The 20,407-nt window shown below is 39.6% G+C and overlaps 1 protein-coding gene and 1 non-coding gene across 6 annotated transcripts in view; both read right to left on the reverse strand.

The window, feature by feature from the left end:
• TMEM108 (transmembrane protein 108) overlaps positions 1 to 20,407 on the reverse strand; it is a 367,083-nt gene that overhangs the window by 203,321 nt on the left and 143,355 nt on the right. The gene's annotated exons all lie outside the window — the stretch shown is intronic.
• On the reverse strand, positions 7,954 to 8,061 carry LOC113600073 (U6 spliceosomal RNA). The gene has a single exon (XR_003421041.1). It is a non-coding gene; the product is annotated as a U6 spliceosomal RNA (small nuclear RNA).

The following is a 20,407-nucleotide window of genomic DNA, read 5'->3' on the forward strand; positions in this document are numbered from 1 at the left end:
ATGTTATACTATTCGTACTCTTAACCAATCTCCATTTAAACAACCAGCTGAATTAACCAGCACCCTCCATTCCGTCTCCTCACCATATGGTTTCCTATGATATGCAGAGTACTCACAGGTTACAGGTTTCTGTCTGTGATGTCTACACAGTGTCTGTTTTCAAAAGTCAATTGTGTCGCCAAATCTATTTATGACCACCTTATGTATTATCTTAGTTATGTAATATAATTAATCACACTGCAAAATAGGGGAAAAAACGACTGTGAAGATAAAGAGTTGTCTGTACGAAAACTTTGAACAGACTTAAAGTGAGTTTCCTTTAACAATGATTTCAAATGAGTGTCAAGGCAATTGTAAGATTTTTTTTTTAACTTAAAAAAAAACTAAGATTCTATCTCAAAATTCTTTGCAAGCAGCTTAAGGAGTTATTCACCTAGTAAAAAAATACAATTAGAAATTGTAGACAAAGCATGATAGGTATGCTAGAAATAAGAACTCTAATTGGAAGACCAATATATGAAGAAAGGATGTTGGCCCCACATTAAAAGAATGCTGTATGGATATACGTTAACAGTAAATTAGAATAAAATGTTTAAGATATATACAAATATAAATATAATTATTTATCATTCTTTGTTTTAACCATTATTAAAAAAAAATTGGTTCTGATCACATCTGATATATTGCCTTTCACTGTAACTAAATGTTCAATCTACCTTACACTTTACCTCAGTACTACAATTTAAACAGCTGCTTTAGGAAGTTCGGAGGATCCTGGGAAGATGGCGGCGTAGGAGGATGCTGGGCTCACTGTACGTCCTGCTGATCACTTAGATTCCACCTACACCTGCCTAAATAACCCAGAAAACAGTCAGAAGACTAGCAGAACAGAGTCTCGGGAGCCAAGTGCAGAGGAGAGGCCCACGGAGGAGGGTAGGAAGGGCGGCGAGGCGGTGCGCACTACACGGACTGGCGGGAGGGAGCCAGGGCGGAGGGGCGGCCCGCCGGCCAAGCAGAGCCCCCGAGTCTGGCAAAAGCGGAGGGGCCAGACGGAGTGTGTTCTGACAGCAAGCGGGACTTAACATCCGGAAGGTTATAAGTTAACAGCTCTGCTCGGAGAGCAGAGCGGGAAGGCTGGAGGACAACGGGGGGGAGAGTTGCTGAGCCCTGGGACAACAGAGCTCAGTTTGGCAGGGAACAAATCCCAAAGGGAACCGGTTCCTGCCAGGGAACTTGCCTGCACCGCAAAAACACCCCACACTGTACTTCTGCGGATCCATCCCTCTCGCGGCGGGTCTGACTCCCTCCCAGTGCCGCAGGGCCCCTCCTGAAGCGGATCTCCGAAGGAAAAGTGAGCTGAGCCTGCCCCTCCCGCCCCTGTGCACCTTGTTGATCCACGCCAGCTAATAGGCCAGATACCCAGCACCACAAGCCTGGCAGTGTGCAAGTAGCCCAGACAGGCCACGCCACCCCACAGTGAATCCTGCCCCTAGGAGAGGGGAAGAGAAGGCACACACCAGTCTGACTGTGGCCCCAGCGGTGGGCTGTGGGCAGACATCAGGTGTGACTGCGCCCTGCCCACCAACGCAAGTTATTCAAGACAGCACAGTGGAAGTACCCCGCAGTTCGGCACCACTCCAGGAACTATCCAAAATGACGAAACGGAAGAATTCCCCTCAAAAAAACGTCCAGGAAATAACAACAGCTAACGAACTGATCAAAAACGATTTAAACAATATAAAAGAAAGTGAATTTAGAATAATAGTCATAAAATTAATCACTGGTCTTGAAAACAGTATAAAGGACAGCAGAGAATCTGTTGCTACAGAGATCAAGGGACTAAGGAACAGCCAGGAGGAGCTAAAAAATGCTATCAATGAGCTGCAAAATAAAATGGAGACAACCACGGCTTGGATTGAAGAGGCAGAGGGCAGAATAGGTGAACTAGAAGATAAAATTATGGAAAAAGAGGAAGCTGAGAAAAAGAGATAAAAAAATCCAAGAGTATGAGGGGAAAATTAGAGAACTAAGTGATGCACTAAAGACAAATAATCTACGCATAATTGGTATTCCACAGGAGGAAGAGAGAGGGAAAGGTGCTGAAGGTGTACTTGAAGAAATAATAGCTGAGAACTTCCCTGATCTGGGAAAGGAAAAAGACATTGAAATCCAAGAGGCACAGAGAACTCCCTTCAGACGTAATTTGAATCCATCTTCTGCACGACATATCATAGTCAAACTGGCAAAATACCAAGATAAAGAGAAAATCCGGAAAGCAGCTAGGGATAAACATGCTCTAACATACAAAGGGAGACCAATAAGACTAGTGAAAGACCTATCTACTGAAACTTGGCAGGCCAGAAAGGAATGGCAGGAGATCTTCAATGTGATGAACAGAAAAAACACGGAGCCGAGAATCCTTTATCCAGCAAGTCTGTCATTCAGAATAGAAGGAGAGATAAAGGTCTTCCCAAACAAACAAAAACCGAAGGAATTCGTCACCACTAAACCAGCCCTACAAGAGATCCTAAGGGGGATCCTGTGAGACAAAGTACCGACATCGCTACAAGCATGAAACATACGGACATCACAATGACTCTAAACCCGTATCTTTCTATAATAACACTGAACTATAATAACATGGACTAAATGCGCCAACCAAAAGACATAGGGTATCATAATGGGTAAAAAAACAAGACCCATCTATTTGCTGTCTACAGGAGACTCATTTTAGACCTGAGGACACCTTCAGATTGAAAGTGAGGGGATGGAGAACTATTTATTATGCTACTGGAAGTCAAAAGAAAGCTAGAGTAGCCATACTTATGTCAGACAAACTAGACTTTAAATTAAAGGCTGTAACAAGAGATGAAGAAGGGCATTATATAATAATCACAGGGTCTATCCATCAGGAAGAGCTAACAATTATAAATGTCTATGCGCCAAATACGGGAGCCCCCAAATATATAAAACAATTACTCACAAACATAAGCAACCTTATTGATAAGAATGTGGTAATTGCAGGGGACTTTAGTACCCCACTTACAACAATGGATAGGTCATCTGGACACAGGATCCATAAACAAACAAGGGCCCTGAATGATACATTGGATCGGGTGGACTTGACACATATATTTAGAACTCTGCATCCCAAAGCAACAGAATATACTTTCTTCTCGAGTGCACATGGAACATTCTCCAAGATAGATCATATACTGGGTCACAAAACAGCCCTTCATAAGTATACAAGAATTGAAATGATACCATGCATACTTTTAGACCACAATGCTATGAAGCTTGAAATCAACCACAGGAAAAAGTCTGGAAAACCTCCAAAAGCATGGAGGTTAAAGAACACCCTACTAAAGAATGAATGGGTCAACCAGGCAATTAGAGAAGAAATTAAAAAATATATGGAAACAAACGAAAATGAAAATACAACAATCCAAATGCTTTGGGATGCAGCAAAGGCAGTCCTGAGAGGAAAATACATTGCAATCCAGGCCTATCTCAAGAAACAAGAAAAATCCCAAATACAAAATCTAACAGCACACCTAAAGGAAATAGAAGCAGAACAGCAAAGACACCGCAAACCCAGCAGAAGAAGAGAAATAATAAAGATCAGAGCAGAAATAAACAATATAGAATCTAAAAAAACTGTAGAGCAGATCAACGAAACCAAGAGTTGGTTTTTTTAAAAAATAAACAAAATTGATAAACCTCTAGCCAAGCTTCTCAAAAGGAAAGGGGAGATGACCCAAATAGATAAAATCATGAATGAAAATGGAATTATTACGACCAATCCCTCAAAAATACAAGCAATTATCAGGGAATACTATGAAAAATTATATGCCAACAAACTGGAAAACCTGGAAGAAATGGACAAATTCCTAAGCACCCACACACTCCCAAAACTCAATCAGGAAGAAATAGAAAGCTTGAACAGACCCATAACCAGCAAAGAAATTGAATCAGTCATCAAAAATCTCCCAACAAATAAGAGTCCAGGACCAGATGGCTTCCCAGGGGAGTTCTACCAGACGTTTAAAGCAGAGCTAATACCTATCCTTCTCAAGCTATTCCAAGAAATAGAAAGGGAAGGAAAACTTCCAGACTCATTCTATGAAGCCAGTATTACTTTGATTCCTAAACCAGACAGAGACCCAGTAAAAAAAGAGAACTACAGGCCAATATCCTTGATGAATAGGGATGCAAAAATTCTCAATAAGATACTAGCAAATCGAATTCGACAGCATATAAAAAGAATTATTCCCCATGATCAAGTGGGATTCATTCCTGGACTGCAAGCCTGGTTCAACATTCGCAAATCAATCAACGTGATACATTACATTAATAAAAGAGAAGATAAGAACCATATGATACTGTCAATCGATGCAGAAAAGGCCTTTGACAAAATTCAGCAACGTTTCTTAATAAAAACCCTCGAGAAAGTTGGGATAGAAGGAACATACTTAAAGATCATAAAAGCCATTTATGAAAAGCCTACAGCTAACATCATCCTCAATGGGGAAAAACTGAGAGCTTTTTCCCTGAGATCAGGAACACGACAGGAATGTCCACTCTCACCACTATTGTTTAACATAGTGTTGGAAGTTCTAGCATCAGCAATCAGACAACAAAAGGAAATCAAAGGCATCAAAATCGGCAAAGATAAAGTCAAGCTTTCACTTTTTGCAGATGACATGATATTATACATGGAAAACCTGAAAGACTCCACCAAAAGTCTGCTAGAACTGATACATGAATTTAGCAAAGTTGCAGGATACAAAATCAATGTACAGAAATCAGTTGCATTCTTATACACTAATAATGAAGCAACAGAAAGACAAATAAAGAAACTGATCCCATTCACAATTGCACCAAGAAGCATAAAATACCTAGGAATAAATCTAATCAAAGATGTAAAAGATCTGTATGCTGAAAACTATAGAAAGCTTATGAAGGAAATTGAAGAAGATATAAAGAAATGGAAAAACATTCCGTGCTCATGGGTTAGAAGAATAAATATTGTTAAATATTATTAAAATGTCAATACTATCCTTTAGAAAATACTCAGATACTCTGACAGCTTTCCCTCTTCCTCTACTGGCACCCAGCCCTCCCCAGTGTCTGATGGGTTTGGGGGCAGTCATCTGGCATTGTGTCAGTCCTTTCATATGCATTGCCTGGCACCCACTGGTTTGTAGTAACATCTCGTTTCCCTGTCACCATGTGTCTTTCTGACCTCTTGATGCTAAAGTACCATGCTGGCCACTTCTTTTACCTCCAGTAATGCTCCCAGGTAGGTCTTGCCAATGTCCTTTTGTTGTTCAGCCCTGGCTGGCTGCATACCCCAGAGTGTGCTCCTTTACCATTCAGCCCCCTGCCCAGTGGTCTGCCCCAACATCTGCTGTAATGATTCTGATTCTCACCTCAGCAAACCTGCTGCATGATAAGTGAGCTGCTGCATATTGGCTTGTAGAGCACAATGCTCCTTTGCAGTCCCCAGTCCCACTAAGAGCACAGGGGCAGAACCCTGAGTCTGCAGGGCTACTCTGAAGTCCTCAGTCTCTCAACACCAAAGTGCAGAACTTAACTGTGGAGATGCCTTTCTTACACACATTTCTGTTTCCCTTCCTCTTTTTATTTTCCTTTGCCCATCTTTATCCTAGCCAGGACAGAGGCAGACATTTCTTTTCTCATATCATCTTTTCCTTCTTCCCAATTCCAGTCTCTCTGCACTATAGAAGAGCCTCATGAGCTGGGCCCTCTAGGTTTGTCTTCTCTATACCTACGGGGCAGATACAATAATTTAATGGACCTTCTCACTCCTCAGTGTCTGCTTTCATACCCATTGTCTCACCAGTCTCCTATGCTGAAGTCATAAACCTACTGTACCTTAAGAATAACATCCTATAATGAGACAGACTTAGAGGGGAAGAGAAGATGTATTATTATAATATCTGTGAAGACATACATTTATTTGTTTTTATATATTTACTCATTCCAGAGTGAGGAGTCGAGCCGTTCCAACCAATATTTTTGTTTTTATAATAAAGTCTTCTCTACTTCTAGCTAAAGATTAATATCTGCTATTTCTAGAAAGATGTCTGGACTGGACAATACAGTGAGGATGCTAATGCAAGAAACAACAAAACTGAGTCAGGTGCACCTTCCACAGAATCATCTTATCAAGACATATTTGGTTTAGGTCTGTTTCACAAGGAGTATCATATCTGGACTTCAGAAGGCTTTGTTAAAAGGACAGCTGTATTTAGCACATCTCTAGCTGGGCCCTGTGCTCCTGGAATAAGGGAAGAATGGTTTGCTGGATGAGGCAGACATAAATGCCTAAGACGGTGTTTAAGGGCACAAGAATATTAAAACGTGGGAAGAAAATGTTTTACTGTGAACCTTCAAACCAGCAGACAATAAAAACCGCAATATGACAACGTTTGCCACTACCTAGTATTCCTAGAATTCCCTTCTTACGGTCTGCTAATGCACAAATGTGGCCAGCAACAAACCCACACTGGAATGTCAGGCTATTCTCTCTAAAGAGTGATCCCCAGCAGGTCTTTTTAAAGCTCCCACTGACATGTAAGCTCAGACAACTCTCTGTGGAGACTCAAACCTATGAATTTTCCTAGAGAAAAGTAAATTTTAATCTTTCATGTTTTCCTTAGGACTATCAGTCTTGGAAGGAAAAGTTAATCTTCTCTGCCCTCAATACAATCTGGTTAATTGATCTACAGTGGGAAGGAAGGACTGTTTCCATTAAAATTGGAATGAAAAGCTGGCAGTCAAGTGCATGCAGAAACTACTGGACCTTGACACATCTGACAGATAAATGGCAGCCTGGTGGCAGATCAAGCCAGGTGGGAATGCCTAGATAGGGTGGGATCTACTAGGTGGAGTACTAGGCAAAGAAGACTTGGGATTTAGAGGCAAAGACTATTGCCACAGGTTCATTGTGTCTTAAGATATCTTTGATGCAATTCTCTGGGCAAAAAGACTTCTGAATATTTAGACTGTTTCAATATTAACCACATTCTTATTTTCAGGGCCCAAAGCATAAAAGCTGAAATTTAATTTTGGTCACTGTCAAATTATTTGATATGAGAACTTCCAAAGACTGGACTTAGAACTGCTTTTAGGTTAGCTAGCTGGTTAAACCTTTATAACAATGATCAAAATCCAAGATTAATATGGTGACAGTGAACAATCTCCCCTCCTCTGTTTAATTGAAATTCATGCTTCTGGATTTGGTTTGCTGAAAGCTTAATTTTCTTGGAGCAAAATCATTCCTGGAAAATCTTTATATATTCCACTTAAATGTGCCTGAAAATGTTTCTCTTTTTGCAGTGGGGTCTTTCATAAGAAGACAATCTCTGAGTCCAGGCTGTGGGAAGGGCAACTTTAGTGATGAAGTGACCCTAAAGAGTATTTAGAAAGAATGCAGATTTTGCCCTCAAAAAGCATAGACCTAAGGAAGAAAGCTGTTAACAGGAGTGAAATTAAACACACTTGCAGTTTCCAAGTTCAGAGCAATCATAAGGAGCAATGCAGCCCCTGAGTCATTTCCTCACTTACGATGAAGACAAATAAAGAAATCTGGCGTGACAGGACATAGGTAAGGCCACTCAGGCTCTTCTCTTCTGGGACAGTACAACTGGATCACAGATGAAACTCCTCCATACCTTTACTGACACTTGGCACCATCAACTTCCTATGGCTATCTCGTTTCCTGTGTCAATAACTAGACTGAAGTTAACTTTTAAGCATACACTTAATACAGATTTTCTTTATCTGAAAACAATTTGTAAAAAGTCACTAATTCTCTGAATACACACCAAATGGAATGCTTTTTGGAACTTATGTGTTTTTCCTGACAGAACTAATATACCTACCATACAACATCCTTTATTTCATACGGGATGTTCATAGCACAATTATAGTGAAAGTAACTTCATGAATTTGTGTGTCAACCTTGCACAGGGGCCATGCTAACCTTCTCTGTGTCATTCCAATTTTAGTACATGGGCTGCTGAAACAAGGACCATAATGAAAGTAATTTAAACACAATCTATTTCAGGGCTTCATTTTATTTCCTTTGTTAGCCAAATGATTCTCTCTGGAAGCATCTACTGTGTCCTGATTGTCTAATTCTACCAGATCTTCATTTGTTAATGCTGTTCATGTGACTCAAAGCAGTTTTCCAACATCATTTCTAACACCTTCATGAATTCTAGCCTTGTAAGCCCTAAATGTTTAATAATTTTGGTGATGAGAAATAGGAAAGATAATATTTAAGAGCAGGACTCTGGAACCAGATTGCCTGGGGTCTAATCTTGGTTGTACCGTTTCTAGGCAACATATCCTTGGGAAAATTACTCAAGTCTCTGTGTCTCAGTTTCCTCATCTGTAAAATGGAAAAATACGGATAACTCTATCTCATTGGGTTGTTGTGAGGGCTAAATGCAAAGCATTTATAGCAGTGCTTCACATACGATAAACACTATATGGGTGTTGACTACCATCACCATCACCATCATCATCATCAAAGTCTGAGCTGTAGAGAATCTTTAGCAGCAAGACTGCAAGTATGCATAAGTCATGGGAACTTTTGACACCAAAAGGGTAAATGAGACATAAAGTAAATAAGTGAGGAAAGTAATGTTTCTCTATCAGGAAATTGTTATAATCTAGCTATTTCTATTTCTTTAAACTCTTCTCTTAATCTTGAGTCCCCATAAACAGGATAATTAGTGATTTACGCTTGGCTCATTTAAGAGTTAGGCTTTTTCAGAAAAAGTTTAATTCAGTGGAGTCCCATCCTAATTGTAACTAAATGGGCATCTATCGAACTAAAGTTTATGCTATTTTTCTTCATGCCCCCTTGCAGTGCTTCTCAATCTTTTCACAAAAGAACACATAACTAGATTGAACTAATATATACCACTTCACCCCCTCCCAATCCCATATTCTTAAGTCTTGGGTATAGTGTAAAGTGGCCTCTCTGATCAGGAAATTTCCTTGAAGTCTCCTGTTTCACCTTTAAAATCATGTACATTTTACCTTATAGTCTGTAATATGTACACATCATTTTAATATAAAAATAATTTTTAAATTATCATCAATACAACTTGTTTATTTTGTCCTCAACATCCTCAAGTAAAACCGTTACTCTCTGAAAGCATATCACATTCATCTGTTTTTCTATAGCTTTGCTAACTTCTTTCATGTATCTAGTAAGTGTGGACAAATGACAATAGTGGAGACACAGATTAATGAAAAGTCAAGTTACCACCATTACTATTTATCCGGTGGTGAATTACCTAAATGTCAGGAGAAAGTGTGAACCAATGACTTCATGTTAACAAATAAGTAAAATAACGAAAAAGACCAACTCACCTCACAGAGCTGCCTCTTGCTAATAATACCCACTGCTTTTAGTTGCCTAATCTTCAACACTTATCTAAATGTTAGGAACATGGGCTAGGGCGGTATGAGGTTTAACTGTTGTCTACAAGTGGACACATCAGTATGAAGATTAAACATGCCCATAAAGTATACATAGATAATGCATTTGTCCAAAACCAAAATCACCACAATTATGCACAAATATCTGTATTTTAGAATGTGTCTACTACTAGAAATACATATTAATGAACAAACATGTCAATCATGTTTTGGGGCACAACTCTCTCCACAAAAAATCCAGCAGTATATTTTAACAGACTTTGATCTTTTAAAATCTGATTTTCATATTTTGACCACTTCTTTGTGGAGGAAGTAATATGATATCTAGCTGCATACACACCAACAATACCTATTTATGTTTTTTGATGATGTTTTACAATGTTAATGTATGTCTGAACATTGGATACATTTTGAACTAAATAAGTTTACAATTAAAATTTTGGTACTACATTTTGAGTAGTTTTGGTTTAACTATATTTTAAATTATATGTGATCTTTCCTCTCCCCATTTATACCTTAGTTAATCGAGAGCTTGGAGATCCTGAAGTCTATAGTAGGGTTTTCAACAGGCAGCATCTTAGAAACTTTCAATTTGTTTTTTTAACTAAGCAGAAATGGAATGGCAGTCTTAAGCACTTGGGTAGCTTTTACTATCTTTTATACAACATAGTTCTGTGCATGCATAGGTGGACAGTGTAAATACAGTTTTTCTATTGCAGTCATAAATGGAACTAAAACGCTTAGTTTGGAATTTGTTGTTTTTTGTTTTTCGCTTTTTAGTTTGGAATTGTTTAAAAAAATTTTTTTAAATGTTTATTTAGTTTTGAGAAAGACAGAGCAGGGGTCAGGGAGGGGCAGAGAAAGAAGGAGACAGAATCTGAAGCAGGCTCAAGGCTACAAGCTGTTGGCAAACAGCCCAACGTGAGGCTCAAACTCATGAACCAGGAGACCATGACCTGAGCTGAAGTCGGACGCTTAACCAACTGAGCCATCCATGTGCTGTGTGGAATTCTTAAAGAAGAAAATATCCCAGGAAGTGCACACACTACTATTCTTTACAAGTAGATGGAGAAATAACATTAAGTTTTCTCTTTTTTCATGAAATTTTTTGTCTTTTTTATTTTTATTGCTTAAATATTAGTTAACATATAGTGCAACACTGGTTTCAGGAATAGAATTCAGTGATTCATCACTTACAAATGCCCTCCTTAATACCCATCACCCATTTGCCCACCCCCCACCTACTTCCCTCCATCTGCCCTCAGTTTGTTCTTTCATAAAACAAAAATTAATGTTTATTTTTGAGAGAGAAACAGAGTGTGAATGGAGGAAGGGAAGAGAAAGAGACACAGAACTCAAAGCAGGCTCCAGGTTCTGAGCTGTCAACACAAAGCCTGACACAGGGCTTGAACTCATGGACTGCAAGATCACAATCGGAGCCAAAGTTAGACACTTAACCAACTGAGCCACCCAGGAGCCCTTGTTCTCTGTCTTTTAGAGTCTCTCGGGGCGCCTGGGTGGCGCAGTCGGTTAAGCGTCCGACTTCAGCCAGGTCACGATCTCACGGTCCGTGAGTTCGAGCCCCGCGTCAGGCTCTGGGCTGATGGCTCAGAGCCTGGAGCCTGGTTCCAATTCTGTGTCTCCCTCTCTCTCTGCCCCTCCCCTGTTCATGCTCTGTCTCTCTGTCCCAAAAATAAATAAACGTTGAAAAAAAAAAAAAACGAGTCTCTCATAGTTTGTTTCCCTCCTCTACCTCACCCCACCGCCCACATATGTTCATCTGTTTAGATTCCACAAATGAATGAAATGATATGGCATTTGTCTCTCTGACTGGCTTATTTTGCTTAGCATAATACACTCTAACTCCATCCACATTGTTGCAAATGGCAAGATTTCATTCTTTTTGATGGTTGAGTAATATTCCATGGGATATATATACCACATCTTCTTTATCCATTCATCAATTAACATTTGGGTTCTCTCCATAGTTTGGCTATTATTGATAATTCTGCTATATAAACATTGGGGTGCATGAACCCCTTTGAATCTGTATTTTCATATCCTTTTGATAAATACTTAGTAGTGCAATTGCTGGATCACAGGATAGTTCTATTTTCAGTTTTCTGAGAAACTTCCATAGTGTTCACCAAAGTGGCTGCACCAGTTTGCCTTCCCACCAACACTTCAAAAGGGCTCCCCTTTCTCTACATCCTTGCCAACACCTGTTGTTTCTTATGTTGTTCATTTTAAGCCATTCTGACAGGTGTGAGGTATCTCATTGTGATTTTGATTTGTAGTTCCCTGATGATAATGTGATGCATCATCCATTTCTTAATTAAGTTATTTGCTTTTTAGGTGTGTTTTTGATAAGTTCTTTATAGATTTTACCTATATGTTATAAAGGGTTATATGAACCTTTATAAAAGCTAACCTTTTCATGAAATTTTAAGGAAAATATTTTAATAAAAAATATGAATGCTGTGGTATATAAGTTAGCCCTTTCTCCATGTCTCCATACTGTTAACATCAGAGTAGTATTGAAATAATGAATACACTGTTAATGAACTCAAGAAAATAGAAGTGTTAGTATCTGACCCTGACCTTGTTTCTAGTACACCTGTGCTGAGATGACCTGTTGTTATTCAACCAGCTAATCATTTCTTTTGTTCAAATCACTGTGTTTTTACTCACTGGGGCTAATCTACACAGCCATCTGGTATTTGATAGATAATTGCCTGTTCCAAATCCCACGAGTCTGAAAGTCATCTTTAGGGGAAACTGAACAAGATACATTCTTCCCAGGTAAAGCAACTACCAAAGTCAAGAGGGAACTCTTGGAGGGAAACTAAATTATAACTTTCAATTGGAATGCAGATTTTGCCCCATGTTACAGTGAACCTAGAGTTTATATAGGAAATGATGGTTCTGATACTCTGTAGTGTGACTTAGTCTAGAATCTGCTTCCACTTCCCTGAGCAACCTTGTCTCCTGCCAGTCCAACTGACACAGCATCTCCAGGGATGAGGCTCACAAAACTGTAGTTCTACAAGCTCTCAGGTGATTCTAACGTATATTCTAGACCCTGTGGATAAACTAGTCAACAGCACACAGTCCCTTTCCTGCATAGATAATATTTAAGGATTATGTTTATATTATAATCACTATTTTTCTGAGGATAAAAGAAGTACATGCTTACTGCAGAAAACTTGAAAAATACAGAGAAGTCTAAAGATAAGCCCAGAACCATACCATCCAATAATAACCACAATTAATGTTCTATATAAACCTGCAAACACTTCTTTTTCCAAAAAGTAAGATTATACAATACAAGGAAGTCAGTGGTCTTTTTCTTACTTACCAATACATCATGAAGAGCTTTCAATGGGACAGTGTCTTTTTATTGATTTGTAAACTCTTTACAATTAATGATTTAATTTTAATGTTTATTTATTTTGAGAGAAGGCAGTGGGGTGGGTGGTGTGTGTGTGAGAGAAAATCCCAAGCAGGGTCCACACTGTCAACACACAGCTCAACGTGGGGCTCGATCTCACAAATTGTGATCAAGACCTGAGCTGAAATCAAGAGTCAGACACTTAACTGAGCCACCTAGGCGCCCTGTAGTTAATGATTTTAAAATGCTCTTCTCAGTTACTTTGAGTCATTCAATGTATACTGCATCCAAGTCTGCCCAAGCCTAATCTACCTTTGGTATTTACTCTCTCAGGAGGATCCCAAGGACTGTCTCTTGGGCTCCAAATGAGCAAAGAAGCTCTCACAAAGCCCTGCATCTCCATGAAAGGGTGATCTAAAGATTGTCCTCAATCCATCCCTTCAAGGCACTCTGCTGCACAGGCTTTTTTTTTTTTTTTTTTTTTTTTTTTAAGAGAGAGAGTGCGTGAAAGTGGGGGGAGGGGAGGGAGGGAGAGGCAGAGAGAGAGAGAAAGAGAATGAATGAATGAATGAATGAATGAATGAATGAATCTTAAGCAGGCTCCATGCTCAGTGCAGAGCCCAATGCAGGGTTCAATCCCACAATTCTGGGATCATGACCTGAGCTGAAATCAAGAGTTGGACGCTCAACCAACTGAGCCAGCCAGGCACCCCATGCTCTGCTGCTTTTGACCCTTTTAGGAGTGATATGAAAATATGCTATATAAACAGATGTTCTTTATAATAAGCCTGGAGTCTTCTCAGGTATTCAGTAGAAATACAGAAAAGTGACTTTTAAAAGAAACAAGTAGAGTTTCATGAAATTTAATTTTAATAAGCACCTTATATCGCTCATATCAATGGCTGTAATGTTAATTTTTGCCATTATATGAATATAAAAGCACAAAAAATCTTTTCCCAGAAGATACTGTGCATTCCCCATCTACATTGCTTTGTACTTTTTTTCAATATGGTACCCTGGTTGGATACATTAACTGTCTCCCATATAGACTTTAAAATACAGATAGTCCCTGACTTAGGATCATTCAACTTAAGAGTTTTCTATTTTATAATGGTATGAAAGTGATAAGTGGTAATGGATTATAGTAGAAATCACACTTTGAATTTTGATCTTTTCCCATGCTAACAGTATGAGGTACTGTACTCTTGTGATGCTGGACAGAGACCTGCAGATTCCAGGCAGCCAGGCAATCACTAAGGAAAACAATCAATACACTTATAAACACTTTTCACTTTCAGTAAAGTATTTAATAAATTACATGAGATAGTCAACACTTTATTTTGAAATAGGCTTTATGCTAGATGATTTTGCCCAACCATAGGCTATGTAAGTGTTCTGACCACGTTTAAGGTAGGCTGGGATAAGTTATGATTGTTAGCAGGTTAGGTGTATTAAATGCATTTTCAACTTATGGTATTTTCAACTTATGATGGGCTTAACAAGACGTAAACCCACTGTGGAGATCGGTATATTTGTTATTAACGGTATTTTCCATAGAAATAATACTTGTATTGTGAACACTTAAGGTTAGCAAAAGAAATGGCTCTCACAAGAACCCTGTAATATATCCAGGGTTGTCACACTTAGCCGCAAAACCTTGTCATATTCACAAGTTTATCAGCAATGCCAACACGGTGCCTGATGCACAGGAGTCATTAACACCTGAACTATGAGGTTAAAGGTCTTGACCACAAACATGGCCAGTAAGTTGACAGAGTAAGGATGCTCCCAAACCCAGGACTCTCACTAGAAATTTGGTGTTCCTTATATTATATCACACTGCCTCTTGCTGGCCTCTTAAGCTCCAACACAAAGCTCTTTCATTCTCACAGGCTACTGGGTCTTGACTGTTCAGCTCAGGGACTTGCCAGTTGTTCATGGTATCAGGATTTCCACACATGACTCATAAACTGGCTGGGTTAAGGATTGTGTTAAATCACTGGTGTATTCCATTACCTGAACTAGCCTTTAAAGGAGCCAAGAAACTCTTCATGGTGTTACATCAAGTCAGGGAGAAATCCTTGCCCCTGCCACCCATGCTGTGACTTGACACTTGGCCTTGTCTGCTGAGATGATTAAAATTATTCTTGCCACATATAAAAAGGCACTAAATATAGTTCATGCAGAGGTAGGCACATAAAGATGGTTTTGCTGGCCGTTCTATAAACTAATGTGATTTGAGAGATCAATTCTAGCACAGAAAAAGGGAAAGGAGAATTATAAACAGATAAATTAAGTATTTCTGATTGGAAGTCACAAGATGAAACCCAGGTAAGGATAACTAGTAACAGGCAAAATCCTTGCTTAGAATAGTGAGAAAACTGAAAATCAGGAACTTGAGGCTGAAACACATAGCTGTCAAAGAACAAGTCTCTGGTGTGGGACAGACTGGGGCCTTTGCCAGCAGCCTGAGCTTTAGAAACCTGGCAGCCAGTGTTAATGGGACTCAGAGGGAAGCAAAAAGTGAGAGTTGAGGAAGGTCTACCTGGTGTCAAAATTCTCCAGATTTCTTAGATCCAGGCCACTTAACCTTACCCTTCCACCCTTCAGGGAGGCAAAGGGCTGAAATATGCTTCCTCTCTCACAGTCTACTAGGCTGCAGTTGTTATTCCTTTTAATTTGGTTTCTGGTACAGAAAGGTTTGGGGGATCAGAGCAAGCAGCACTGTGAGCTCCTGTATGACGGTCCCCAGGGCAGAGTTGCCGGTGGCCTGACTAGGGCAAACAGTATCTCCTTCCCCCATCCCTCCAATGTCAACCATGACAGATGTTACTACGTATAATTTTCTGCTCTCCTTAACCTCTTTGTTTCCTGGAATATGTAATGAATTTAGGAGCAATTTAGCCATTGGTGTAAGCCATCATTGGTGTAAGCCATCACTGGTGTAAGTGGTGTAAACACTGTGCCATCCCAGGGAATCATATGTGGTTCCCACACCTCTCCTGGCTGTTACCTACCACATTGCCTCTTCCCTACTGGATGGAGAAGATAGATAATCACCACTTTACATAACAATTTACTCTAAGAGGAGGGGAGGGAGGAAAAGGAAAGCAAGGCAATAAGCCAGTAGCCCATCTCAGAAATAGGGTTCCCCTGACCTCAGCCTTCTGAATCTCTTTCCCTCATGAATATTTATGTGCCTTGGCACTCTCTGGGGGATGGCAGCTGAGAGGCTCAAGACTGTGGCAGGTAGAAACAGAACTAACAGGCAAGCATTGGAAAGCAGGCAATAACCATTAAATCCAAGTTTCTTGGATGCAGGATAGACTTCTGACCAAAATCTAGGTGAGGTGGGGGAAACACTCAGCCCCAGATGTTACTATAATGCCTACAATACCTTTTGGAAACCACATTCCCAGCCAACTGTTTCATATGCTTCCAGAAATAAACAGAATGCAGCTGGGAGCTCTGAGCTGTGCTGCTCTGCAAATCATTTAACTGCATACAAATGATAGCTATTATACAGCCAGGATCCCCCAGGGAAATAATTTCTATTCCCAACTTCTCTTATAACCTGATGAGTCAGTTGAGGTCAGCTGGTTGGAGCACTGTGCTAAAGAAGCCAAGGGCTCAGAAAAGCTTCTTCGGCAGACCTGCTTCCTTCAAACTACATCCAGTGATACTAAGGTGTGTCTTACAAATATGCGTTGGACCTAAAGGAGCCTAACAGAAAGCACTAATGGTTCTAGAAGCCAGAACCCACTACCAGAGAAAAAAGTTAGGAACAAAGTATGACCTGAAACCAACTTTAGGAATCAGAGTCATTGTCATGACTGTATAGTAAGATCATTCTTCATCTTGGTCTGCTTATCAAGCTGTCTGGTATCAAGTTCTTTTCTCTGCCTGTAACAGTTCCCCTTCTCTTGTAGGTTCAGTTTCTAATCCACAATAGTTAAAAACCAAATAATAAAGTTAACAACATCATCTAATCAGAGTCCATAAGGATCTAAGTGAGGAAGAACTTTTTGATAATAGACATCTCCTAGATCCTTGGTCCAAAGCTTTGTAGCAGGATACTAAAAATGAAGAGACTTACCTTTTTATTTAGTTTTTCAAATTTTTATTTAAATTTTAGTTAGTTAATATACAGTGCAATATTGGTTTCAGGAGAATTCAGTGATTCATCACTTGCAACACCCAGTGCTCATCATAACAAGTGTCCTCCTTAGTATCCATCACCCATTTAGCCTGTTCCCCACCTATGTCTCTCCATCTACCCTCAGTTTGTTCTCTAAGAGTCTCTCATGGTTTATTTCCCTCTCTCTTCTCTCCCCTCCGTATGTTCGCCTGTTTTTTTCTTAAATTCCACATATAAGTGAAATGATATGGCATTTGTCTTTCTCTGACGGGCATATTTTGCTTAGCATAATACATTCTAGTTCCAACCACATTGTTGCAAATGTTAAGATTTCATTCTTTTTGATGGTTGAGTAATATTCCATGGGATAGATATACCACATCTTTATCCATTCATCAGTCACTGGACATCTGCATTCTCTCCATAGCTTGGCTACTGTTGATAATGCTGCTATAAACATTGGGGTGCATGAACCCCTGTGAATCTGTATTTTTGTATCCTTTTGGTAAATGCCTTGTGGTGCAATTGCTGGATTGTAGGGTAGTTCTATTTTTAACTCAATACTGTTGTCCAGAGTGGCTGCTCCAGTTTGCATTCCCACCAAGAGTGCAAGAGTGTTCCCCTTTCTCCACATCCTCACCAACACCTGTTGTTTCTTGTGTTGTTAATTTTAACCATTCAGACTGACAGATGTGAAGTGGTATCTCATTGTGATTTTGATTTCTATTTCCCTGATGATGAGTAATGTTGAGCATCTTTTCATGTGTCTGTTAGCCATCTGGATGTCTTCTGTGGAAAAGTATCTACTCATAAGACTTACCTTTTGTGTATTTAGTTCCTAATAAAAAGTTTGTGGGATTCAATGCTCCCCAAGTAGAGCTATTTCATAGTCTTTCTTAAGTACCATTCAGTTTAGATTTAGAATTCATTAAAATCTTCCAGTTTACTCTTTTTTGTTGTATGTGTAACCGTTACATAATTGTTAATGTATGAATATGCCCAGTCTCACCTCCACCACCTACACCCCAGGGTTCCAAGCCTGCCTTTTTGACTCCTGGCTTTTTGTTATGCTGATTCAGAAAATGGGTCCAGCACCTGGAGGCTCTCAGCAAGGTTACACATGTTTGAGAATAGTTCTTTTGTTGGGAGTTAGCAGGGAGACAGGAAGATAGCATTGGTGGAGTGGATGCCATGAGTGTTGGGTATTGTGAGGGATTATAGATGGCAAGACAGGATTTTGTCAAGTCTTGTAAAAGGTGAAAAGTACACTCTCTCACCTTTAACATTTGCTTGAGGAAATAAAGATTTTAGTTGCTTTCAGTCCTATTTTTCTGAACAGCTATTTCTCTGAACATGTCACTGCATAAAATCAGGACCAAATGGGCCCCAGTTATATTAAGGTTTCATCTTTTTTGTTTTTCTCTAATACAATTAATAATAGCTAACATTTACTTAGCACTTACCAAGTGTCATTCATTTATTCAATATATATTAGCTGAACACCTACTATGTTCTAGGTACCACTGTATGCACTGAGGAAACAATAAAAAAAATAGGACATAAAAGATCTTGGACTTCATGAAGTTTATTTTCTAATGGAAGTAAACAGATAATGAATAAACAAGACCTGAAGAGTGATAGGTAGCTACATGAGAGCAATTAAAGAATGTTTCTTTGAGGATCTTCAGCTGGAATCTGATAGTGTAAAGAAGCTATCATGTGAGGATCAGTGGACAAGTATTCTAGGAAGCAGAAATAGCTTGTATACAAGTGCCAATGTCAGCAGGTACTGGGGAGTGTGTAAAAAAAAATCCATGCAGTTTGAATGGAAAGGGCAAGACTGTATAAAATGACATTCAAGGTGGAGGCACAGGCCAGATTATGCAGGGCTATGCAGGCTTGGGTGAGGAGTTTGGGTTTTATGGAGTGTGCCAAAATTCAGAAGTCACTGGAGGATTTTAAGCAAGGAAGTGGTAAGATTGTGGTAAGAATTTTAAAAGATCATATTGGCTTTTATATAGAAAATAGCTTTCAGGGCGGCAGGTTGAAAGCAGCAAGGTCAGGTAGGAGGCCATTCATTACAAGGGCTCAAGTGATAGCATGTAGCCTTAATGTCAGATACCAATCCTTTGCAGGCACATAGTTCATTAAATCCTCAAGCAGACCTCCACAGAGTAGAACTTGGCATGACTGACCCAGATACTTAAGAAGTGGCCAAGATGGCTGGGCCGAATGACTTGCAAACAGCAGGCCAACAAGTCCTCAAAGTCAATGGAGGTTTGAAGGCACAGCCAGGTTACCAGTGACAGCAAGGCATCATCAACTGAGTAGATCCACCCTGGGAGAAGCCCCATCAGTTTTTCTATAATGGAAAGCATTCAAAGGTGACAGCCCAAAGCTACCAGCCCAGCCATACTCTAATTAAAGGGACTTGGCTCCAGGGTCAAAGGCTAAAATATTTTTAACCTGTGCCTGGAACGACAATGTTCAAACACTCTGGAATGTAGTCCTAGGGCTCAGGGACTTGAAGGAACTCAGAATGGAAACTAGGTCTTGTTTGGTCTTGATGGCAGAATGAAGCATCCAGGGGAAGCCCTTTTCCCAACTACCTTCCTGAAACTTCTCTTCCTATGACAAAGACCTAAATCTACAGTTAAAGCCACAGTACACCTTTTAGATACCTTCACCCTTTCACTGCTTTAGTTTTCACAAAAACCTCAGCTTCCTGCTGACACTGCTGTTTAAATGTTAAATGAGTGACACCAACTAAAAGTGAACAGAAGTTAATTACTAAGGAAGTCCAAGCCTCGTATGTTAATTGGTGTTAAGGAAAGTTACCATGTTCTCCAAGTCATAAAGTTGGAAGTAACTATTGGTTTGTGTCTTTTCTTTCTCTTCATTCCTCCTTTTCTGTACCATCCCCCCATCCCTATATCTCTCTCCCACTCTCTCCCTTACCCTCTTTCCTTTCATCCCCTGTCCCCTTTCCTTAAGTCAACAGTAAGTCAATCACGCTAGAAAAAGCTTTCCTTCAATCTAGGATTCCAGATATTATACCTGTTTGAATGGATGTGGAGAAATGAAGGTATTAAGTTGGGTAAATTCTGAGGCCTACCCTGAAATCTGCTTTTGCTCACAGTTACAGTTCATGTAAACTCTAAATTTAAAAAATTCTCACAAATGATATCTGTCAACCTTCAAATACTCCAACTAATATTTATTCCTTTCTTCAATAAACAGAAGATAGAAATAAAGTGGAAAAGAACATGGGCTGGCAAGCCAAAGATCAGAGTTGTATTCTTACAATGAGAACTTGAGTAAAGCTCTGGAGTCCTTTAGACCTTTGTGTCTTGGTTTATGTAACCAGTGTGAGGAATTTAAATAATGCATGAAAA

This window comes from Acinonyx jubatus, chromosome C2, assembly GCF_027475565.1.
Source record: "Acinonyx jubatus isolate Ajub_Pintada_27869175 chromosome C2, VMU_Ajub_asm_v1.0, whole genome shotgun sequence".
NCBI lineage: Eukaryota > Metazoa > Chordata > Mammalia > Carnivora > Felidae > Acinonyx > Acinonyx jubatus.